This window comes from Pelodiscus sinensis, chromosome 2 (assembly GCF_049634645.1).
Source record: "Pelodiscus sinensis isolate JC-2024 chromosome 2, ASM4963464v1, whole genome shotgun sequence".
Classification (NCBI taxonomy): domain Eukaryota; kingdom Metazoa; phylum Chordata; order Testudines; family Trionychidae; genus Pelodiscus; species Pelodiscus sinensis.
In genome coordinates, this window is record NC_134712.1 from 50448547 (window position 1) to 50473859 (window position 25313).

Below are 25313 nucleotides of genomic sequence, written 5' to 3' on the forward strand. Positions count from 1 at the left end.
CCTTCCTCCCTCCTGTTCCCAGAGGCAGGGAACCTTGGGCTGGCTTAGACCTTGGGGCTTCCTCCCTCCCTGTTGCTCCTGGGGCAGGGGGAGATGAGGGCAGGGGCATGCGTCCTCTTATATATACACACTGCTGCTCTGGGGATGCTGGGGCACGCACACTCTGCACATTGCTGCTCCTCCTTCTCCTCCCCTCCCCCCATGGTGGGGCGGGACCTCAGCCAAAGGGTGGGGCTGGGAGCCTGCCTCCTCCTAGAAAGTTCTCAAGTCTTCTCAAAATGTTCTGTGACAGAGTGTGATGGACACATCTATTTTTATAATTTAGATTTAATGTAATGCATAGTTAATAAATGTTAATCCTCTTAACCAGGGCTCAACAAATTACGCAAAACCCTACTCGCAGGACAAAAAAGGGACTCACCCTCCCTCCCCCAAAAGTGTTTTTTTAATGTCATAAATTCCTAATAAGAATAAGAACAGTAATTACTAATAAGTTAATAATAAATATCTTATAAACCTCTACCTTTTCCCTCTGCTGCCATGTCTCCTCCCCTTGCTCCATCAGCTCCCCTGGTGCCTGCTGTCCCCAACCCCTCACCCTTCTCTGCTGTCCTGACTCCTGCCCTTCTCACTGCCCTCAGCCTTCCTGAGACCTGCCCCCCTCCACCAGCCCTTCTCTCACTCGTGCCCTCTCCTCCAGTAGCCCCACTCTGATCATGTGAGCTACCCCTCCTCATCCCCTCTCCTAACACATCCCTCTACACACCTGCCCTGCTTCTCTCTTCTGGTGCTGGTCCCTCCCCTGCAGGTGTCTGCCCTTCTGCTTCATTCCCTGGCACCTCCACCTTCCTGGTGCCTCCCCCTTTTTCCATGATGCCCACCCCCTCACCACCCTCTGCCCCGGTTCCCCTCATGCCCCTGTGCCCTCATACATGCCTTGCTCCATCCCCACCTTCCTCATGCCCACCCCTTCTTTCAAGCCTTCTCCCAGCACCTCCCCATCCCCCCCTCTAACCTGCAATGCCCTTACCTTCTCCTCTCCCAGCATCACCTTGTCCCCCCTCTCACTGATACCTCCGCTCCTGCCCTTTTCCTCATTGTCTCCACTTGGCCCCCTGGCATTTGTCTCTCCTCCACCCTGTCCCTTGGTGCCCTCCCCTTCCTTCTCTTGACCTGCCTCCTCCCCTCAGCACAAGCCCCTTCTCTATTTTTCCCTCTTCCCCTCCCCGGCTTCTGCCTTTCAGAAGCCTTTTCTAATCCAGCGGTCGCCAGCCGTGACGTCACGACGCCACGTCACGCCAGCATCCTGGCGTCTGCTGGCGTCCCGCCCTCTGGCTCACGCCCCATCTCCTAACGCCGGAGCTGCACGCAGGCAACCCGGCGGCGAGAACTGCCGCACTTCCCCCTCCCCAGCGGCGTTCAGCTTCTCCACCTGGCCGGCAGATTGGGCCGTGCCGCCCGTAGTGCACACGCCTATGTCTGTAGCTACTCGCCAGCTGGTAATATCTACTCGCCGTGGGCGAGAGTATTTGTCAAGCCCTGCTCTTAACAATAGAAGATAGTTGTTATAAGTCTGGATTGAGTTCTTCCTAGCAAAGCCATACAGATACAACAAATTGTAAAATTACCATGCGTAGTGTAAGACTAAAATGAACTCCAGTTTAGTGAAAGTCCATGTGTAAAGGAGCACATTGAGATCAGAATGAAAGTCTCACCTATTTTGAAAAGTTATTCTCAATATAAAGCAAGTACATGGAAATGTAGAACTAGGAACATAGTATGAAAGCAAGAGAATGTAGGCAAACATGCGCTCTCTTCTGGGTCTCACTGGAAAACTTTAGACACACTGGGTAAGTGAAATAGACATTTATACCAGTTTTTGTGTACAAGCCAGCATACATAGTGTGGGACCATTACCGAAGAGATTGGTTATCCGCATTCAGTAAAGCTAGCTGTCTATTGCTTTCCAACAACTGGGTATAAAACACTCAAGAAGCCATCTATTGGCAATAACTTTCATTCTGTCTGAATCCTGCAGTGTGTTTTTTTGGAGGAGGGAGTGGGGAATGGGATGATAGGTGATGAACAGATGCCAGTTATACCTAGATTCCTCTGATATATGGATCTATCTAGCTTTTGATATCAGTAAGTAAAGGCTTCATGCCATGCTTCTCTCTCGTACGTGCGTGGGAACAGGAGGAAAGATGGGGTTGTATTCTGCACAAGTATTGGCAAAGATCTGTATCTAATTTTTGAAACATACCCATTACAATAGCTAGATACAAAAATCAGCATCTCTCAAACAGGGGAATTTACTGATACTATCAAGCAGAGGCTGCTCCCTGACCGACTCTCTCTAATCATTACAGGGATATAAAGTCCCATTTAATTGGTTAAACATTCTTAATGGTTCCTCACCCTTTTGCTAGACTTTTGCAGTTTGCATTTTGTACTGAGAAAGGAACACTATATTTTTGTGTTAAAGTGAGTGATAGGAAGTTGGCCAATAATATTTTACACTCAAACGTAAGCAAGGTGAATAAAAAAAAAATCAATGTTAAAAAATAAAATCAGAATTTTTTAAATAAAATACTAAATTTGTTTAAAAATAAGTTACATTTAAATTTCATAACAAGTACACTATACCTACATTTACAGGCTCAAAAATAAATTAATGGCTCTAGTCTGTCCACAGTCTAATTATCAGTTCTTGCTTCTTGAAAGTTTTAGGGTTTCAATTTCTGTTTCTCAACAAAGACACTGGCTGCATAGGATTGTTTTTGTGCTGTGCTTATGTGGTGGTGAATCTGAATCACACCCAGCAGAACAATTAGTTAAGACACGATCTTAAGACAACGACAATGTATAGGAAAAGACAATAGCAGCATAAAAAGTTACAGTGGAACAGACAGGAAAGAAAATAGGAAGACATTATTGAGCACACACACAGCTGCTTATGTTCCCCCACACTTTTTCCACAGAAAAACCATCATGGCTTCTAGATGTAAGAGACCCTATCTGGGAATATTTTGAAGAAATAGGTTCTCTGGGTAAAAGAGGAAAATGCAACAAGTATAAATAATGCAAGAAGATACAGGGCCTCAATATACAATGAAATAAGGAAAACTGTTTATTGGGAGATGTGGATATGATTGAAGAATAATGTGGATCAACTACTTAGTAATTTAAATAATTCACTCTGCAATGCATCATTCTTCAAGACTCTCTATGCAAGTATTTCTTAAACTGTGTTCCAGGGCACACCAGTGTGCTGCAAGGCAGTTGGAGGTGTGCCACAGAGAACAACAGAGTTCAAAATGGCTGCACTTAAAGGGGCAGGCGGCCTTTATTTTTGCTCAATAACTTTCCTCCCTCCCCCCAACCTTTTTTTTGCTCAACAAAAAATCCTTGGTTTTCCTCATAAAATTTTTTTGTTTGCTGTTCCTCGGTCTTAAAAAGTTTAAGAAACACTGTTCTATGCCTTTTAGAATAAAATGTGATCTAGCAAATAAATTCCCAAGCTATTTGCTCTGTTGGATGTTGCTAGGAAAAAAAAATTCTTAGCTAATCTCTATAGATTGTAAATCAAGGTAGCTTGGTTAATTAGGTATCACCTAAATACACAGTACAGAAAGCTGCAGGAAATAAAATGTAGAAATTGCCAGTATCATTTTCTTATATTACATAATACTTGCCTCTTATTTTGGAAGATCATGGCTAGAGACCATAATGGTGATGCCTTAAGTGTATTTCCTATTTTACTTCAGCATAACTCAGCTTTCCCAAGGGAACCCCATCCTATATTTCCTTCTCTCTAAACCCTGAATTGCTAGTGAGTTCAGTGGTGCTTACGCCAAAATTAAATGAACCTTAAGAACAGTAAACCTTAGCTTTTTGGGTAACTTGGAATCAGATCTGCATCCTTGTTAAAAAAAAGTGAGAAGAACCAAGAAGAAACTATTCAAAATAACTTTTCTCCAGCATATTGTTAGTACCATATGTGATTGTGTGGTTTTTTTTGTTTTGGTTTTTGTTTGTTACTGATACTTTGTTGTCTGAAATATGTTTAGTTGTAGCACTGCAGCTAAAAGTGCCAATGGATGACGCTAAAGTTCTGGCAGAGTCTAAGTCTTCTTCAGTAATAAACGAAAATTATGAAGTCACAAAATACTTCCGTAAAAACCCATTATGCTTCTGCTAGTAGGATCTCTGACAGGGAGAGCATAACATAATCTGGTCTTGGAAGTTGTGTGCAAATAACATAATAGCCGGAGGATCCAAACTAAATTCTCCTTCAATGTAATTCTGTGGTTGATTATTTTGAACAATTTATTAAGAATTGGCCTATTCTTTTAAAACTTTGTGGAAATAAGGTGATTAAATAGATGGAAATCTCTCATCTAAAATATCTAAGATTGTTGGACTAAAGATGAATGTAGGTTCAGTATACTAAAACTTATTATCCATAGCCTGAAACAAACTTCACAGAAATTGCTCCTGCCTTGCTGATGCTGTAGAAATTTGGCAGACATTTAAAGAAACATTGACAAAAGAAATACCTCACCAGAAAGTTAGACTACAGGCAAACACTAACTCCACAGTTATTTTCCTGCAAACATTCTTAATCTTAGATATAAAGATGGATGCCAAATTTCTGAAGAGGATGCTACTGCCAATTCATGGCATGGGAATCTCAAAAAAATCACTCCTCAGTTATTCCAGACATAATAAATTTCAGGGCTGGAGGCTGGAGCAAAACCATATACAGTACTCAGTGCATGTTCACTGTTGATGTTTTGAACAAAGTCACTCCCTTGAACTGTGGGAATCATTAGCCATACATTCTGAAACAGAGTTACTTCAGTTGTTAAGCTAACTTTTCACAGAAGTATCTTCCTCTGCAGGTACAGAGAATATTTTCATTGCTTGATATTATTCACTCAAACCTAAGAAATCAACTGGGAATTTAAAAAGCAGAAAAACTCATATTTCTATTTCTATTTCAGTGCTTCAGTGATCAGATCTGAACCATTGTTTAAGAAATGTGAAGTAGTATCAGTTGGAAACGATGTAAAACAATGATTTTTTCTTGGTGATTAAATCGCGATTTATATCTAGGGTTGACTAATTTATGACTCAAAGTACTATAAAAATATTTCCAATGCAAAGGGTATTGGCTGACAGAGGACACTACTTTTCCATTTATGTTACGTAACCCATGAAGATGATTCAGCTAGTTTAGATGGCTCTTTAGTTCAGCTTTCTCTGGACAGACACTCAACACAAGGTGAGAGCAGATCAGGAAGGCTATTATGTTATTTGCACACAACTTCCAAGACCAGATTATGTTATGCTTTCCCTGTCAGAGATCCTACTAGGAGTTAAGACTGAAATGGATCCTCATGTGTGTGCTGGGGCAATTAAAAAAATTAACTGATCTACAAAGCAGTACTTAGTTCACAATCATTCTTTTGCCTTTTGCACTTGATGGTATGTGAAGTTAAACAGAACCAACCATCCCTATTCTGGGCTTGTTTTTCCAGGTCTTTGCTAATCAAATGCAATACTGCCATAACATCAGCCTCCCTGTCTCTTGCCCTGCAGCTGCCAAAGAAATGCTTAGGTAGCTATCAATGGACATTCTTTAAAGAGGTCTCAAAATTCATCTCTTTTCTATATTACTGTGATTGCTGCAGGTAGTTTTGCTCATATAGATGTACAGTAAACTTCCGATAATCCGGCACCTTTAGGACCCAGGGGGTGCCAGATTATCAGATATGCCGGACTATCAGAAGGTGGGGGTATGAGGAGTCTGGGGTGGGGTGGGGGGATGCCACCCCAAACCCCTCATAGTCCCCCCTTCCGATAGTCTGGCTCTGCCCCAGGCGTCCCCATTCAGCCACTGCTGGTCAGTTTCAGCAATGGCTGAATTGGGGACACCTGCGGCAGAGCAGCTGGGGCGCTGCCGGGTTGGTCCGGTAGCGCCACCTCTTGGCACTGAGACCAACCCGGCAGCACCTCAGCTGCTCTGCCCCAGGTGTCCCCAAGTCAGCTGCTGCTGAAACTGATCAGCAGCTGATTCCAGGAAGCTCAGGGCAGAGCAGCTCTGCCTCGGGCTTCCTGGAGTCAGCCGCTGGTCAGTTTCAGCAGCTGCTGAATCGGGGACAGCTGGGGTGCTGCCAGGTTGGTCCCGCAGCCCCGAGAGGCAGCGCTACAGGACCTACCCGGCAGCACTCAAGCTGCTCTGCCCCCGGATTCCCTGGTCAGTTTTAGCAGCGGCTGAATCGAGGAAGCCGGGGGCAGAGCAGCTCCAATGGTCCAGCTGCCCGGAGCACTTCCGGGTTCCTGATCGGGCTGGACCATCAGGAGTGCCGGACCATCAAATGCCAGACCAACGGAGTTTTACTGTATTTGGCTATGGTTTAATTATCTGATGGACTGTGTTTCGCCTTGCCTGTTCAGAAATATTGCATCTGCTGTAAGTCCCTAGATTTGAGCACGTAATGCTGCTTTCATGAATATCACAAAGAAGAGCTCCTGACTCTACAATTTGCTTTCTCCAATAATCTGAAAATCAGAGTTTGCTGGCCCTCATCACAGAGTAAAACCTCTCATCTTTTACTGGGATGCTTGTGAGGTATCTATAGTTAAATATCCATTATTCATTTGGCTACATACTAGTACTGATTTTGATCTCATACTAGTTTTATATTCATGTTCCTACACTGATGTTAATGTAGTTATCTTTGAAATTATCTGCTGTAGAAGAGCAGAGCAGATTTATTGTTTCTGAGTATCATAAGTATTGGATGCATTTTTTAAAAATTGTCTTGAACCAATAAAACCACTCTCCCCCCAAGGCCTCAGATTTGGTTAGGTCACTATTATTTGATAAAATTAAGGCCACAAATGAGAACATACATTTGTCTAACATGAAATAAACCACTTTCAATTAACTTAAATGGATAAAGTGTGGGATTTAAATTCTCATTAGCTCTACCTACATACTCAAGTTTTGAAGAGGGGATGCATATTTAACTGTTAATTTCACAAAGAAAACTTTGCCCTTAAGACTGCTGTCTGATCAAGAGACATGGCTGTGCATCTTGAGTTGATCTTGAGACACAGGGCGAAATGTGTCAATGTAAATGAGATTAGGAGATAGGTTTAAAACACACTCATAATAAGTGCACATTGGTCTGTGGCCTATTGTTAGGTATTTAATTGAAGCCGGTCCACAGAAAGCACACAAAATGAACAGGAATCAATTAAAAGAAAGTGGTCCAGATTTTTTTTTTTTTAAACAAAGTGCAGAAATTCCATGAGGCTATGAGAAGAAATAAGAAAGTAAGGTCTCTTAATAAAACCCAAGATCTCACATTGAGGTCTCTTTTATAGGATATGACAAAGGCTTTGCTATTTAGCTTAACATGATTTTGAAAAGAATCAAGAAGATAGGCCATAGATGTGAATATGTAGCACGCACACATATGCATCCCTCTACAAATGGTGTGGAACTTTCTTCTCAGTTCTTTCAAAAATTGGGTCGGGGGAGAAGTCTGAACCAGAGATGCTAAATAGGTTTGGGTTGCAAAGGCTTTTTTCTTTGGAGGATAAAGCGTACATGGTTTTCAGACAGACAGAATTCATTCAGGCAATGATGTCAAAGAATAGCAGTTTACCCGTAATTTTTTTTTAAGTGTATAGCTACACCTTATTGTGGAAAGCTTTTTTCCCTTGAGCTTTTTTTAAACATCAAATTATAATTGTTGCTGCTTGTTTCACTTTCATTTTCTTATGCTTTATGACTTGAGAAGTAAGACAGTAAGTTTCTGACTGCGCCCTATTTACTTGTGTGTTATCTCTTCACACTAGCAGGTATGTCTACACTACAGAGTTGTCGGAAAAACGGCCATTTTTCTGACAAAACTTGAGGAACATCTACACTTCAACTGCATTCTTCCACAAGAAAATCAAAAGAACTAAAGGGTTTTTCCAGCATTGGTAATCTTCAGTCTACAAGGAAGAAGCCTTTTTGTGAAAGAACTCTTTTGAAAAAAGGCATGTGTGGACAGGGAAGAGGGAGTGCTTTCGGAAGAAGAGGAAAGAGGAAAAAGCATAGGTGCCCTGGTGGCCATTCCGTCCATAGCAATCACAGCTTACATGCGAGAGAGCGTCTATTCAGTCTGGACGCTCTTTCGAAAAAGCAGATTGCTTTTTTCAATGCACTTTTACAGTATGGACGCTCTTTTGGAAGACGTTTTTTCAGAAGCGCTCTCTTCCAAAAAAAAAGCTTCTTCCAAAAGAAGCCTGCAGCCTAGGCATAGCCTCAGAGAGCACTCTTATTAAGTTGTTCCTATTCTAGAAAATTTCAGAGCAACGAAATTCTAGTCTTAAGAAAATTTGGGTAATTGAGTGGATAATTAAACTTTAAATATCACTTGAATTTCAGGGGATATGGGAAAATGTTGAAAGGTAATTATACTAATGTGCTGTCTACAACAAAAAGTTTGCTAAAAATACATTGAATTCAAAATAGGCAAATTTGTACTGAACTTGAGTGCAGACAGTATAAAAGATGACCAAAGTTGTCATTGCCCAACACAGAAAGCTGATCCTTTCAAATGTTCCAAGACACAAAAATATAATCACAAGCATTTAATCACAAGGGATTTAGGGTGAGTAGTAATGCAAGCCAAACAAAAATGCATGGAATTAAACTATCAGTAATAAAAATGAAGTAGGTAACAAAGTGATACATTCAGTGTATATATCCCAAGTTGACACACACTATAAACATTCAAAAAGTCTCCTATTGGGGAGCCATAAATAGGGTCATGAAGACTGATTCCACCTTTAACATAAAAATTCAATCTCAGAAAAATTCTCAGAGCTAACTTAACCTTGAAAAGCTTGATATAAAAAGTCTTTAAAGCTCACTTACAGTGGGTGCTGAAGTCACTTCAGACAAAAAATGATCTTAAGGTAATAGGAAATGAGTTCCAAAAGGGTTTTCAGCTGTTCTGTCAGGTCCGTATTAATGTGGTGTTTTCAGAAGACCTTAACCTGACTTGCCAAAACAGCTGATAGATGTGTACATGGAGGGAGCTAGTTTGCGAAAACAGCTGATAGATGTGTACATGGAGGGAGCTAGTTTGCCAAAACAGCTGATAGATGTGTACATGGAGGGAACAGCCACACTGGGTCAGACTGGCCACTGTCAGATAGGACCATTGGTACCAGATGATTAACAGACAGGGCAATTTTCAAGTGACCTATCCCCTGTTATCCAGTCTCAGCTTCTCTTAAAGGTGAAATTTAGGAATACAGGCAGTCCCCGACTTACGCGGATCCGACTTAAGTCGGATCCGCACTTACGAACGGGGCTCTGCTGCCTGCGAGCTCCAGGGCGAGAAAGCCCCGTTCGTAAGCTGCTCCCGGTGCCCCTGGTCTGCTGGAGACCGTCTCCAGCAGACCAGGGGCACCAGGACTGAAGCCGCAGCAGCGGCGGGTTCCAGGGCTTCTGAGGCTTTGCCAGAGCAAAGCCTCAGAAGCGCGGGAACCCGCCGCTGCTGCGGCTTCAGTCCCGGTGCCTGTGGTCTGCTGGGGACTGTCCCCAGCAGACCACAGGCACTGGGACTGAAGCCGCAGCGGGGTCCCTCGCCTCTGAGACTTTGCCAGAGCAAAGCCTCAGAGGCGTGGCACCCCGCTGCCATTGCGGCTCTGCTCCCCGTGTCCCTGGTTTGCTGGGGGGGGCGCAGCTAGTGTGCCCGTGCCCCCCCCCCCAGCAGACCAGGCTTTTGTTGTGGACCCTGGGGCAGAGCAGCTGGGGCGCTGCTGATTGGTCCTGCAGCGCCGCTCTGGGCACTACTGGACCAACCCAGCAGCACCCCAGCTGCTCTGCCCCAGGTCCTGATTCAGCCGCTGCTGGTCAGTTTCAGCAGTGGCTGAATCAGGACGCCTGGGGCAGAGCAACTGGGGTGCTGCTGGGTTGGTCCAGTAGCGCCAAGGAGCGAGGAGCGGTGCTACTGGAGCAACCCAGCAGCACCCCAGCTGCTCTGCCCCAGGCGTCCCCAAGTCAGCCGCTACTGAAACTGACCAGCGCTGACTACAGGAAGCCTGAGGCAGAGTTGCTCTGCCCCAGGCTTCCTGGAATCAGCCGCTGATCAGTTTCAGCAGCAGCTGACTTGGGGACGCCTGGGGTTCTTAAGTTGAATCTGTATGTAAGTCAGAACTGGCGGTCAGTTTCAGCAGCGACTGAATCTGGACGCCAGTTCTGACTTACATACAGATTCAACTTAAGAACAAACCTACAGTCCCTATCTTGTACGTAACCCAGGGACTGCCTGTACATAGAACATGAAATTGTGTAAAACGGCCCCTGAGTTGGGATGGAACAATGTACGCAGTTTTCAGCAACAATTGGAAGCCAGTGGCTCAGTGCCATGAAATTGGCCTTGGCTGTATGACATAAATAAATAAATAAATAAATAAATAAATAAAAAGCACACATTTATCTGGGTCATGGATTAGGTTCAGATGCCTCCATCTCTCCACAGACTTTTGCTACCAGTGACACTGATTTAGAACCTCCCTCTCCTAACCTAATCCTCTGCTAACCCAATCATTACCTAGTGTCATGAATTGACCTAGAGTTCAGGAAAATGGCAAAGTGATATATTGCTGGTTAAAGAAGATCCGGTCTGCCATCCCCCAATACAATGACCAGTTGTGAGGCTCTAGATCATATTTCCTGGATTGCATGTCTGCAATAGGGATGTACAATCTCATTTAATTAGTTAGCCTGTGAAACAATCTTTAACTAGTTAATTGATTAAACAGGGGTGAGCGGGGACTGGACCAGCCCCCACTCTGTGGGCATGGGCTATTCCAGCCTGGCTGTTTCTGGCCCAGGCTGGGAGTCAGCAATCCCCAGGGCTGCTCCTGGGCAATGGTTAACCATTACTTGGAAAGCATCACTGTTAAGGGTGATGCTAACTGGTTAACCAGTTACCCATTCACATCCCTAGCTTGCAGTCACAATCTCCTTCCACTAGGAGAAAAAGGATGACTAGAAACATCTCATGAGATGGAACCCACTTCCACATCCATCGGGAACCAAAGGCTTCACGTCAGAAGGCAGACACTGATGCAAACAGACACAGAAATCCTTCAAAAAAGTGCAGACACACCCAAGGGAAAAGCCTAAGACTAAGATTCAGCAGCCATATGAGAAGCAGAATAATACCAAGGAATAAAGGCTCCTGACAAGGCATAGTTGAGATCCAATGGAGAGCTGCAATAATGGCTCATTAAACACTAGTCTCCCGCAGAGCTCTTTTGTTGACTAATCAAAAGCAACTCACATTTAGAGGACAGCATTTTCATTTTGCAGAAATGATGAACCATTGTTCTGCAAAGGACAAACTAATCAAATCCCTCCAAAACAAAAGCACATCTTTTAATGTTTATACTAAGTAGCTAATGCTTAGGAATGAGAATGCTGGAAAATGAATTACTAGAAAATAAAGGTTCTGCAAGCCAAATTATGCCCTAAATGGCATCAGTATTGCCACCCCTAAGCATTCAAGAGTCAGGATCACTCAAAATAACCAAACTGTTTCCAAATAAAGTGTGTGTGTGTATATATAAAAAATTTAATTTTCTTCGGGTACATGATCACATTTTCAAGGTTTTCTGTGCAGCCACATGGCTACAAGTTTACCTTTCTTTAAAAAAAAAAAAAAAAAAAGATTTTCATAAATCATATGACTCCAAGACATGGGACTTGAAGAAAAAACACCACATATCATAAGAATTAGGGATGTAAGGCTATCTACACCACGGAGCTATTTTGGGATACCTCCAATATCTAGAAATAGCTATTCCACGTCTTAAGAGCAAGCCCGTTATATCAAAATATAACAGACTCGCTATTTCAATGTCCTTCCCTGTAAAGCTCATTGAACGAGGGTTAAGAGACATTTTGGAATACAGTGGAGTCCAAATTAACCCACACCTGGTAATCCGACACTCTGCTTTATCCGACCCTGCAGCTAGCTGGCCAGGCGACCCGAGCAGTGGGCGTTCTGGAAGGCTCCGTTTGATGGTCAACCTACCATGTCTCTGTCCCTCTCTCCTTTAAGGATCAGCCACATGCAGCCTCTGAGTCTCTGGGCCTCTTGGGGCCATGTGCACTCCTTGCTGGGGGCCGTGTGCACTGTTTACTTCTGCTGTTTACCTCAGAGTTTTCCCACCTCTGGTGTCCACCTCAGACATTCTCCTGCACTCACTCAGGGAAGGGATAACACTTTAACAGTTTAGGGAACCAAAAGGGAAATCCTATCTTACTAATCTATTAGAGTTTTTTGAAGGGGTTAACAAACATGCGGACAAGGGGGATTCAGTAGATCTAGTATACTTGGATTTTCAGAAAGCCTTTGACAAGGTCCCTCAAAGGCTCTTGTGTAAATTACATGGCCATGGGATAAGAGGGAAGGTCCTTTCTTGGATTGAGAACTGGTTAAAAGACAGGAAACAAAGGGTAGGAATAAATGGTAAATTTTCAGAATGGAGAGGGGTAACTAGTGGTGTCCCCCAAAGGTCAGTCCTGGGACCAATCCTTTTCAACTTATTCATAAATAATCTGGAGAAAGGGGTCAGCAGTGAGGTGGTAAAGTTTGCAGATGATACCAAACTGTTTAGGATAGTCAAGACAGAAGCAGACTGTGAGGGACTCCAAGAAGATCTCACCAAACTGAGTGATTGGGCAACAAAATGGCAAATGAAATTTAATGTGGATAAGTGTAAAGTAATTCACATCGGGAAAAATAACCCAAACTATACGTACAGTATGATGGGGGCAACTTTGGCTATGACAAATCAGGAAAGAGATCTTGGTGTTATCATGGACAGTTCTCTGAAAACTGCCACACAGCGTGCAGCGGCGGTCAAAAAGGCAAATAGGATGCTAGGAATTAAGACAGGGATAGAAAATAAGACCCAGAATATCTTACTGCCCCTGTATAAAACTATGGTATGCCCACATCTTGAATTCTGTGTACAGATGTGGTCCCATCACCTCAAAAAAGATATTTTGGCCTTGGAAAGGGTTCAGAAAAGGGCAACTAACATGATTAGGGGTTTGGAACGGGTCCCATATGAGGAGAGGTTAAAGTGACTGGGACTTTTCAGTTTAGAAAAGAGGAGACTGAGGGGGGATATGATAGAGGTATATGAAATCATGAGTGGTGTGGAGAGGGCGGATAAAGAAAAGTTATTTATTAGTTCCCATAATAGAAGAACTAGAGGACACCAAATGAAATTAATGGGTGGCAAGTTTACAACTGATAAAAGAAAGTTCTTCTTCACACAGAGTGTAGTCAACCTGTGGAACTCCTTGCTAGAGGAGGCTGTGAAGGCTAGGACTATAATAGAGTTTAACGAGAAGCTAGATAATTTCATGGAGGTTAGGTCCATAAAAGGCTATTAGCCAGGGCATAAAATGGTGTCCCTGGCCTTTGTTTGTCAGAGGCTGGAGAGGGATTGCAGGAGACAAATCGCTTGATCATTGTCTTCAGTACACCCTCTCTGAGGCACCTGGTGCTGGCCACTGTCGGCAGACAGGCTACTGGGCTGGATAGACCTTTGGTCTGACCCAGTACGGCCGTTCTTATGTTATGTAAAAAACATCATTAACAGGTGAGAAAGAACACATCCATTTTAACTCTCCCCTTGCTCCTCCTTTGCCTCCAACAAGTCCCATTGTTCGCTGCTGGTACATATCTATCAAGTAAATGTGGCAGTTATTCTGGGCTTCCATACTTTCTTATGCATGTAGTGGCTTGATGTGAAGATGATAGAGTGTGTGGCACTTAGAGTGCGCAGCATTTCCTAAGGAGGAAATGCACATCCTACTCCCCACTTAGTTTCTTCATTACTGTTTTTCACCATGCTAGCTGAACCATGACTTTGCCTCAGAGCACACTCTGGTACCACCATACTCAGTAAAACCATGAGGAGGGCCTTACCAAATTTACATTCCATTTTGATCAATTTCACAGTAACAGGATTTTTAAAATGATAAAATGTCATGATTTCAACTATTTAAATCTGAAGTTTCAGTTTATAATTGTAGGAGTCCTGACCCAAAGGAGGAGTGGAGAGGGCTGTTACAAGGTTATAGGGGAGGTGAGGTTGCAGTACTGCTAACCTTACTTCAGGACAGTTGTCTTCAGAGGTTGGTCAGCAACTGCCACTCTCTGGCCACCCAGGTCTGAAGGCAGTGCATGTAAGGGTAGCAATAATGCAACCCCCTCAATCAACTTCCTTTTAAGCCAGGATCCCCAGTTTGAGAAATCTAAAGAGTATAGGTTAATTCCCCCCCACCACCACCTATCCAGGTGATGAACTGTGATGCGCTTATGCCTCCAATGTATGCCACCTCTATTTTTATAGAAATCATGCCCATTTTTCAAGCCGAGCTGCCTCCTCAGATCACGTATTATCCATGCATCTCTCATGTCAGACATTGGCTTTACAAACCTTTACAAATAAAGGTTACTTAAAATTCAATATTCTATATTTAGACATGACACTTTCTTCTTAGTGTTACACACTGAGTCAGCCTCTTAAGAGGCTAACATTTTCACATGCTCCATTTCTCACATGGAGTGGTAGACTAGTTCTTATAGTATATGTAGCTTAACAAAAAGAAGGTTATGGAGTGACTTGGTAACAGTCTATAAATACCTACACGGGGAAACAAATGTTTGATAATGGATTCTTCAGTGTAGCAGAGAAAGGCATAACACGATCCAATGGCTGGATGCTAAAGCTAGACAAATTCAAAATGGAAATGAGTTGTACATTTTTTAACACACTTAATTACTGGAACAAGTTATCAATAGTTGCACTGGATTCTTCAACACCAGCAATCTTTAAATCAAGACTTCATGTTTTTCCTAGAAGGTCTGTGCTAACATTACTTGGTCCATATTATTTTAAGGACTCAGACAGGTGGTTAGACTGAATGGAATCTACATATTAACCAATTTTGCTCCATTTTGTCTTTCCTCTCACTGTATTTAAGCCCACAAACACCAAATCAGCTCATGAATAATGCAATCATATAATTATACTACATCCAAAAAGATATGAAACAAAAAAGATTTAAGACAGAACTTTCCTCTTGGTCTCCCAGGTCATAAATGGCCATATTTTATGCTTTTAAAGATTTTATACATTTGCAAAATACAGCCTTTTTGAAAGCCTCCTTTATTGCTTCAGCACAGCATTCTACCATTGTCAGTCATATTGCATCATAATTTTTAAAAAGAAATAAAGCATTATGGCCTTAATTCTGCCGTGAACTCAGATGGGCAGATTTCTTGCAGCCACCTGGAGTGCCACTGGCTTCAACTGTCATATGGTGATCAGGGCCTATAAACAACAAATATTCTTCTAAACAGTTTCTGCCAAATGACCAACAGGTAAATGGAGTTCTTGAAGCTAGGCCATAATTAAGCCTTTACCTCTGCTCATCCATCCATAATATCCTCTCTTAGAAGCTCTGACCAATAGGATACATGATGTTAAACCTCATTTGAACTAAGTGTTAGAAAGAGAAAGGAGGAGTTTGGGGGAGGAGAGTTAACAATCTGTGTTATTTTAAAACAGCAGGTGGTGAGCTCTTTTTCCAATGGTTATTTGTTCACCTTAAGTGTAAAATGGTGATTCCTGGGAGAGGTACACTAAACAGATAAGCACATTTTAAAATTATATATTAAACAAGTATGTATAATCATATTAGGAACTGGAGCTTTGAGACACTCTACAGGATACCTAGGGTTGCCAAGGTAACTTAGATTCCGTCAAGAATCTTTTAGTATTGGCTTTAGAACAAGATCAAGGTTAAGACAGCTGAAGACAGAACACTACTGGAAGAGGGCATACTTGCTTACAGCTTGAGATGCAATTGAATCTCAAATCCCATAGTTTTTTCAGAATCTGCTACTTTACACACTCCACAAATAGTGATGATTTAGCAGCTTAGAAACCTACAAAAGCAGAGATGCTGTCACACAGTCTGGAGTGGCTCAGAACCATGAAGGCCATCCTCAGGACAAGCTGCTGAAAAGCAGGGCAGATACCTTAAACTGGTGGAATGTTCTACTGGACTGGAAGTCCTGGAGCACTCTGACAGTTTTACTATGGAATCACAGATAGTCCCCTCCTTGAGCACTCCAATCAGCACTTAATTTGTAATAAGAGGTGCCATGGTGTAAGTAAATTTTTCCACATTCATAACTGATGCAGCCAGCCCAGAGTTAGCAGGACTATCAAGACTAGAGGTGCTGGGGCTCTATCCTGGCAAGCTCTGGCACAAATTAATCATTGGCTCCACTCTATCTTGATATCCAGGCAAGATGACAGTGATAAATAGTCATTTACACCAAAGATCACAAAGTATTCAGGTTGCTCCTAGTCCCAAGAGACCAGATAGTTCCCCAGGTCAATTTGCACCTGAAATCTCACAAAGATAACGTAGCCAATTCTGTAGTTAACTAAAATGTTTATTAACCAGGAAAAAGAAATGAGAATGATTTACACCAGGCAAGCAAATACATGCAAATGAGTTTCAGTCCGTGATCCAAAAGATGATAGAGTTGTAGAAATCTATGAATTCAAAAGGTCTTTCAGGGCTAACCCACACAAACAATTTAGGCATCTATTTTCTTGTATTTACAAATCTTCATGCCTGAAAGTCCGAACTGCACTAAAGAGATTCAATTTCTCATTGCCAGGGATCTTTACTCCCTCCACTCCAGAGTCTGAACTCATCAGATGAATTTATGCATAGATTTCTCCTTCCTGGAGAGCATTAGGAATGTGTCAAAGCTCTCTGCTTTGATGCTATGAAATACCTTCCACAGGCTATCTTGTACAAAGACAAGCCCTTTACCCGAATTAATGAGGTTTACAAAACAAACACTCAATATGAATTTACACTAAGGATGTGAATGGTTATCTGGTAAGCCTCACCCTAACTATGCAAGAACAGAGTGCTGGGTGCAGAGTCTGGGCATGAGGCAGATGAGGGATGCTTACCTGGTTCTGTGCTTCCCACCCCACTGGTTCCAAGATTGCCCTCTGTTGTTCCCATAGGTTGTGATACCAGCCAAATGGGAGCAATGGGGAAAAGCCTCCAGGCAAGCAGTTTCCTGTGTTGCTGTTCCCCAACCAGTCCACAAGGCTTGGTCCCTCCTGCAGCGGGAAGCTGGCGCTGCACCCTTGTAGGTCTGTGTGGAGGGAGCTGGAACGCTAGCACAGACTCCGCGCTACAGGGAAGGAGTGAGCCCCAAGCCTGTGGCCTACTTAAAACATGGTCACAGACAGGGGTGTAAAATCCCAGTTATTCAGTAACTGGTTAAAGGTTAATTTGACAAACATTTAATTGGTTTACTGATTAAATAGGATATGGGCTGGGGACCACTTCAGCTCAGCTGTAGCAGCCCCCCGCCCTGCACTGGACCTGTCACCGGCTCCCAGCTTCCAGCTCCCACCAGAGCATCCCATGTCCACGGGGCACCCACGCTCCCCACGAACAGAGGCTACTCCAGACAAGAGCTGGAATACCCCCATACCCAGAACAGGCAGGGAGCTGGTCCAGCCCCCCACCAGTTACCAGTTAACCTTTCACATGCCTAGTTGTGGACCACACTTTGAGAACCACTAGTCTACTCAGAGCATGACTACTGGATTGGGCATCACGGAAAATACAGCTAGAGGAGAAGATTCTGCCACCACACTTATATTTCTTAGCGTACCCACTCCAAATGTGAGAGCTGCAGCTCTAAATCCAATTTTTTTTGTTGAGAAAAGAAAAAAAAAACCCAAACACAAAAACAAAAACCCCCTACACAAAGAAAGAGTCACGGTCCCTTTAAATCCCCAGCTACAGAGTCATGTCCTGCCTTCCCGCCAAACCCCGGGGCCAACCCCCTGCTCCCTCGGCGCAGGGAAACCCCTACGCCCTACTAACCCCTCCTGTGGCACAGGGAAGCCGCTGCACTCCTCCTCCAGGGCCGACGCCCCCTCCCACAGCGTGCCTGGCATGCCAGCCCACTTCCAGTTTTAGGGCGTGGGGCCCTCTTAGGCACGGGGCCCGATTCAGGGGAATCGGTCGAATCAGCCTAAAGCCAGCTCTGCCTCTGCCTGATGTGCAGCAGGAATTTCAACTGACATTTCACACAGCGTTAGTGAGTCCTCTCACCACTAAGATGTGTATGTCTCAGTATCCTTTTAAAGCTTTTCCACTATGTGTAAATGATCACTAACAAACAGCTCCTCAAAACTGACTCTGCTAACCGCTGGGCTATGGAGTCAATCCCCACTTTTTTGTGCCTCAGTGATTTAAGTATTTTACACTGTACAGAATAACTTCAAACAGGGGAGATTGAGAGAGAACTACTCTAGCATGTCCCATAGCCTAATTGTTAGGGCACTAAGATAAGCAATGGAAGACTTGCCTTCAAATACTGCTTCATTCCAGGCAGAATGCTGTGTTAATATGTGACTACTGATGTCTTTCAATACTATGTAAACATAAAATGGAAAAATATTGCAATGTGTTCTCTTCAGCAGTAAGGATGCAAGCAACTAGTCGACTACCAGATAAGCCTAGAGGCTGCAAGGGGGAAGGGGAGAGCAGAGAGAGCAAGGAGCTGGTTTTGGGGCAGCCAGCTTAAAAGCCCTTCCTCCCGTGGTTGCCCATAGTGCTTTGGGAACCCAGGTTAGCCAGCCGGATCAGCTGCTGCTCCTCCACAATCCCTACCCCCCCCCTTGCAACGCAGGGGAACTCTGGGTCAGCCAGAGCAGTCCTACTCCCTCGCCTGCAACCTGAGCAGTTCTCTCCTTGCCTACAACAGGACCACCAGCTGGCCAGAGGAATTCCCCCACCCCTTCTTCCCAGTATGTCGTGAATGGAACCACTCCAGTTGTGGAACCCCAGCCACACTGTTAATGAGTTAAATATTTACAACTATATCATTTATCCAGTTAGCTTTTTAAATATGAGAGTTTTGAAAGGGATACCTTAGAAACTAAATTAATGGGTCATACTTAATGCAAGTTATTCACAGCCAATACTTGGGTCAGTTGAATTCATTTCTAATATGGCTGTTAACCAATCACTCTGTTGGCCTTGGAGAGGGTTCAGAAAAGGGCAACTAAAATGATTAGGGGTTTGGAACAGGTCCCATATGAAGAGAGGTTAAAGTGACTGGGACTTTTTAGTTTAGAAAAGAGGAGACTGAGGGGGGATATGATAGAGGTCTATAAAATCATGAGTGGTGTGGAGAGGGCAGATAAAGAAAAGTTATTTATTAGTTTCCATAATAGAAGAACTAGAGGACATCAAATGAAATTAATGGGTAGCAGGTTTAAAACTAACAGAAGAAAGTTCTTCTTCACACAGCGTGTAGTCAACCTGTGGAACTCCTTGCCAGAGGAGGCTGTGAAGGCTAGGACTATAACAGAGTTTAAAGAGACGCTAGATAATTTCATGGAGGTTAGGTCCATAAAAGGCTATTAGCCAGAGGATAGAAATGGTGTTTGTCTGTTTGTCAGTCTGGAGAGGGATGGCAGGAGACAAATCGCTTGATCATTGTCTTCGGTCCACCCTCTCTGGGGCACCTGGTGTTCGCCACTGTGGGCAGACAGGCTACTGGGCTAGATGGACCTTTGGTCTGATCCAGTACACCTGTTCTTATGTTCCCAAACCAATGAATCCATTAGTGTGCCCTGAAACTCTAGGCTTTCTGCTCTAGTCTCTATATCAGTGCTAAATCCATCATCCCAGAAAGAGAGGAAACCTAAATTATTTCCTACACTTTTTAATCTAATTACAATAGTATCTAGAGTACTCAACCATAGCAATCATTAGACAAACGTAAGGCAACAGGCCAAATCAAGGGCCTTTCATTTGAAAATATAAATAAAATTGCAGTTTGAACTTCTATCATCTTCTTCTCAGAAATGCCTCTTTTCCGAAATAAAAAACTCGCACTCCCTCTTAGTCCCCCACAAACATCTTTTGTTTCCTCTTCCAACCCACATAGAGTTGCTCATCAGTAGTTCCCATAGTCTGTTCCCAGTTTAATGATCTGTCTCTGCATACATCTCTTTATTTGAACAAAGATTCTTGTTTGGGGCATATTTTGATCAGAACAGAACAAATATAGGCTCGCTCACTCACTCTCACGATTTTCTCCCTTGACTCAATTTTTTGGAAAAAAAAAAAAAAAAAAAAAAAAAGGTCTACCTGTATTCCACAAGCAAGATACAACATCAATAGCAAAGCTGCAATATGGCTGTACTAAAAGGAACAAGATTGGCTGCTCTCACTCTTCCAAAAGGTATATAGGGTCAAGCAGCAGGTCACCAGCCTTTTCGTCTACTGAACCTAGCATTTGTTTCAGGTATCCTACATTTTACCTTGATGTTTGGGATAAAAAAATATGATTAAAAGACAGGGAAGAGCAGCAGAATCCCTCCTGTAACTTTACAACATTGGGTTTTTGGGTACTTTCCGAATTTAGGAAGTCAAACCAAGAAACCAACGTCTAAGGTTCCTTTCTATTCGAACATTAGAACTGCTGTTTCCCATCACCAGGGAAATTTAAAAGCAGCCTTGCGAAAGCCCTAGAAACAACAGCAACAAGGAACAATCCCGCACCTGTGGCAGGGAGGGGCTAGATGCTCCAATAGGTCTTTTACCTTCAATGTCTTTGATCAATGGGAAACCAAATGAATAACGTTTCCTCAAGAGCCGCTAGCTTGTGACCAGCAGCCCTGCTGAGAAGCGGGGGAATTGGCATCAAACATCCCACCTTCTGGCGCAAAAGAATCCATGTTTCGATTGGAGGGATTGTCTGTTGCCGGAGGGACGTGACAAATTAACCAAACAACAGCGCCAGGCACTTGCCAGCCGGCGGCTCCTCAGCCAAACCCGCCCAGCGTTCCTTGGACACTTGGGGGGCTCACACCCGGCAGCTTCGGCCGCCTCGAGGGAAGCCCCCCCCCGGGCCTGGCAGCTCGCGGCCCCTTTGAGCGTCTGGAGCCGAGCCGCGGCTGGCTCAGGGACCCCCGGGCGGGCAGACTGCAGGGCGCTGGGCCCGGCTGAGGGACACGCACTCTGGGGGAGAGAGGGGCGGCGTGGCCCGCTGCTGCTCGGAGCCGCCGGCTGCCTCCTCCCGAGGCCACGCGGCGGCGAGCCCCGAGTAGGTCCCAGGCGCGCGCTCGCCGCTCGCGGAAAGGCTCCGTCCCCCCCAGCTCGCGGGAGTGGCCACCAGCCGCCACCACTCACCTGCCCGGCGACCGGCTCAGCGCATCGTCCGCCCGCGCGCCCTGCTGCTGCTGCGTCGGGCGCCCCGCGGCGGCCACAGCTCGGGGTGGGGGGGTCTGGGCGCGCCTCACGCTCTCCTGCCGCGCCCCGCAGCCCAGCACCCGCGGAGGCGCCCAAAATTCACAGCGCTCCGGCGGCATGAAGTCATCCTCCTCCGCCGCCCCCTCCCCCGGACCGCGGCACTCGCAGCCAGCCGCAGGGAGGAGCGGCGGGCCGGCTCTACACCGCTGACAGGGCGCGAGGCTCGCTCTTCCCCCTGCCCGGCGGGCTGCGCTGCAGCGCGCGCTAGTGACAACGCGAGAGCCGCCCCCCACCCCGGAGGGTGCAGGCTCGTGGGGGCTGGCGGCGGTGCCTAGCAGCCGTGCGCCCCCCCGGCTTGTGCTGCCGGATGGGCTGCTCCGTGCCGCGAGATCGCTCCCCTCCCGAATTCCCCTCTCCTAGCTCTGGAGCGGGAGGGCGGGGACTGCCGCGTTCGTGCCAGCTGGGTTGCACTAGTGTGGATTCGGGGTAGGAGGTCCGCACCTGCTAAACTGCACCCTTCTGCCTATCCTGGAAAGTCGCTGTGGTCTTATCTCCGGCTCGCTGCAAGCCTAGGGCCACTACTAGGCAAGAATTGGGGGAGAGGCACCGCATTGCTGCTTTCTGTGCCACTATTTCAATGTGTTTGGCTCTTCCCATGGAAAGCCTCCGCCTGTCTCCCAGGAAGAGATTTTTGTATTGGAGGAACATCACTTATGTTGCTTCTTTGTGCAGCACTATGCATTCCAAAGGATGCCCAAGCATCTAATAAAACGTGCACGAAACAACCTAGTTAGAAATGCAGCTGTGTCTTCGGTGGAAGGCAGCAGTTTTGCCAACGTTCTTTTCCTTGCACAATAGAAGTAGAGAGTAGTGAAGAGACATTGTTGGTTAAAATCACCAGACAAATTTCTCTTCATAAAAGTGGCTGGGGAATTTTATGATCCACAAGCAGGATCTATTTCTGTTATTTATAGAGTGTCATATCTTTACATGGCTAATGACAAACTCACTAAAAAGTCCAAGTTCTTGCCACAGAGAGCATAGGATCACATGAACTGATTCCATATGCAGAATAACAGTTCAACAAAAAACCCTGAGGTGTTGTAAAATTTACAACAGGCTGTCCTGTTCAAATATGCATGTGGCCATATCATCTTCATCTGTGAGCTCTTCAGATTTCACAAGCTAAGCAGGGTCATATCTGGTCAATATTTTGCTGGGAGAACTCCCAAGAAAACACAAGTGCTGTGAGTGCAGGTGTTAATGCTGATTGACAGTGGACTAGTAGCTACTTGATACCCCCAACAAGAGTTTTGGAAAGGAGGTTACTGCTGGAGGTGCCATTTTTCACAGTGGTTAAAGTAGATTGAAATAGGAGTGGGAACTGCTTCCCCCCTTTCCAAGCTAAAAGAGACATGAGAGATCCCATCTCTCTGTTTTTCGTTGATAGTGGGGAAGCTGTTTCCCTACGTCCCCTCTGCCCTCTTGCTCTCCTTCACTTTGATTCCAGATCTTTCAGATGAAAAGTAACTTTAAGACCAGATCTTCCATGTTGTTGAAAATTCCATCTTATCTCTTTGCAAGAACACAAGGTTTAACCTTGCTAAAATCCATTTTGAATTATTATAATCTGCTTTCCTAAGAAGTCCCTCTGTTGTTATTGTTGCAGTTAATTTTCTAGTCTTTCCCTGAAGACTGTTGTGCACTATTTTCAATCAGTGCAGAACAGAATGCATGCCACGTTGTAAAATTGGCTGGATTTCAATTAACGATTCACTGAGCAATTTGAAACAGTATAAGTGAGGTGGCTAAACAAACACAATGTATTAGTTATTTTTCTATTTGCATGGAAATGTGAGGCTCTTTCCAAACAGGAAAAAAAAGAAAAAGTTCCTGGCCCAAAACTGTTAAAATACACCAATACCCTTCCATATGACCCCCCACACCCACAACCCAAAGGGAACACCTTCCTAAATTTAAGTCATTTACAGGAAGAATGTCTTATTGGTATCATTTAAAGATATTCAGAGGTTCTAACTGGGACAGAAGAGCCCTTTAAAAGAGCTCAATCCCCAGATTCACAGCTTAACTTTCCAAAGAGATCAACTGCCATTGAGTACCAAAATAAGTGGTATGATTTCTGCATGAAGGATTTCATTACATAGAGTGAACAATTCTTTGGAAAATCTGGCCATAAGTGTGTAGTGGAAATGTAGAAGACAATCGTGAGGTTGAGGAAATTAGGTGGTATACCACAATTGTTCCTTTTGTGCCTGCATTTTCTTACAGGCCTGGATGCTCGAGGCAGCCATTTGTGCTTTTTGCTTCTTACTGTTTTTTGTTATTCTCAAAGAGTTAGTTGTTTGCTCAAGATGGTACAGTGTAGGAATGCACTGTTGACTTTCAACAAGTTCTGGGACAGGCCCCAAGGCCATCCACCTGGCATGGGAGTGTAGGAGCTCTTAGGAAGATCACATAGCTATCTATGCTGAATATTTCACACTTGATAATGCTAATTATTTGGCCTGGAAAAATATGCAATGTATCAACGATCTTGTTAGGTTCTTAAAAAAAAAAAAAAAAAGGTGCAATTGCTGTAGATCCAACAGTATATAAGTGCCGGGGATATTCCTAACATTGGAACCTTGGTGTAGACCAAAGCTGCAGGAGGTGCTATGCACTGGCCATTGTGGGAGGGTTGAGGGGTATTATCTGTCTGCTGTCTTTCTTCAGGGGGTTCCCGGCAACAGAAGGGACATAGGCATTGCATTTTATTCTGAAGTTTGCTTAGGCTTAATAAGTATTGTATTTTATTCTAAGATTTGCTTAATAAGCATTGTACTTTACTCTGATATTAAGCATTGTATTTTACCTTAATATTTGCTTAGTAAAATCTTTAAGCCTTCACCCAATTTGTATGCTTATTGCCTCTGAATCCCTTAATGAAAGAACCTTTGCCTCTTGGCAATACAAAGTGTCCCAATGGGAGCTGCTGTTTGCTGAGTCCTTTTGAAAATCTGGCCTATCGTAAGTGCTGAGCATTTACCTTGCATGCTCATGTACACTATAAATTTTAAAACCATAAAGAACATATAAACTGCTTGATTAGTAAATAGTTGTGAAAAGCTGATCTAACCACAGAAAATAGATAAAGGTCAAATGTTATCACACTTGCTTGCATTGAATACAAAGTACTATGCAAGTAGCCTCCTTGATTTCAGCTGAATTACGTTTTTGGAGTAGGGCACGGGTTCTCCAATGAGCATTGGGGTTCACCTGCATGGAACTGGTTGCAATAATGTGGAGATGGAATCTGGTGCTGAGACAACAATACAACATTTTAGAAAATATGTGTTTTTGAAATATATGGGTTATAAAAGAGTAAATGATCCTTATAGTCTAGTTTACCTATGACATTTGCAGTGAGCTTGTCCTGGCACCGTGTAAGCACCTATTAACCAGTAGTGACCTGGATAGAGTCTATTTTTGCCTTGGAGTTACCAGTGACCTTCAAACACCTAGAAAAAGCTCACAGTCCCACCTATTGTTGTTGCTTTGCTTTTTGCACTGCTTCACTTCATACTGGGCCTATTTTGTCATGTTTATTCTTGTGTATGTGTCCTGATGCACATTTTTCTGTCCAGGAATGACCTATTTGTGTTGTGTTTGCCTTACTTCTCTCCACTTGTGTTGTCAGTCAGGTGGGCTGCGTCTAGACTGGCAAGTTTTTCCGCAAAAGCAAGTGCTTTTGCGGAAAAACTTACCAGCTGTCTACACTGGCCGCTTGAATTTCTGCAAGAACACTGACGATCTCATGTAAGAAATCAGTGCTTCTTGAATAAATACTATGCTGCTCGCGTTCGGGTAAAAGTCCTTTTGCACAAAA

At 44.1% G+C, this 25313-nt stretch overlaps 1 protein-coding gene across 2 annotated transcripts in view; it reads right to left on the reverse strand.

Annotated features, from left to right (window-relative positions):
* Window positions 1-21827, reverse strand: part of PKIA (cAMP-dependent protein kinase inhibitor alpha) — a 59839-nt gene extending 38012 nt beyond the window's left edge. Inside the window, exon 1 of one of the 2 annotated variants that reach the window (XM_075920487.1) lies at window positions 21368-21827. The gene's annotated coding sequence lies outside the window, so the exon portion shown is untranslated. The remainder of the gene's footprint in view (window positions 1-21367) is intronic. The other variant, XM_075920486.1, reaches the window with a different exon arrangement.
* Window positions 21828-25313: the final 3486 nt, after the last annotated feature.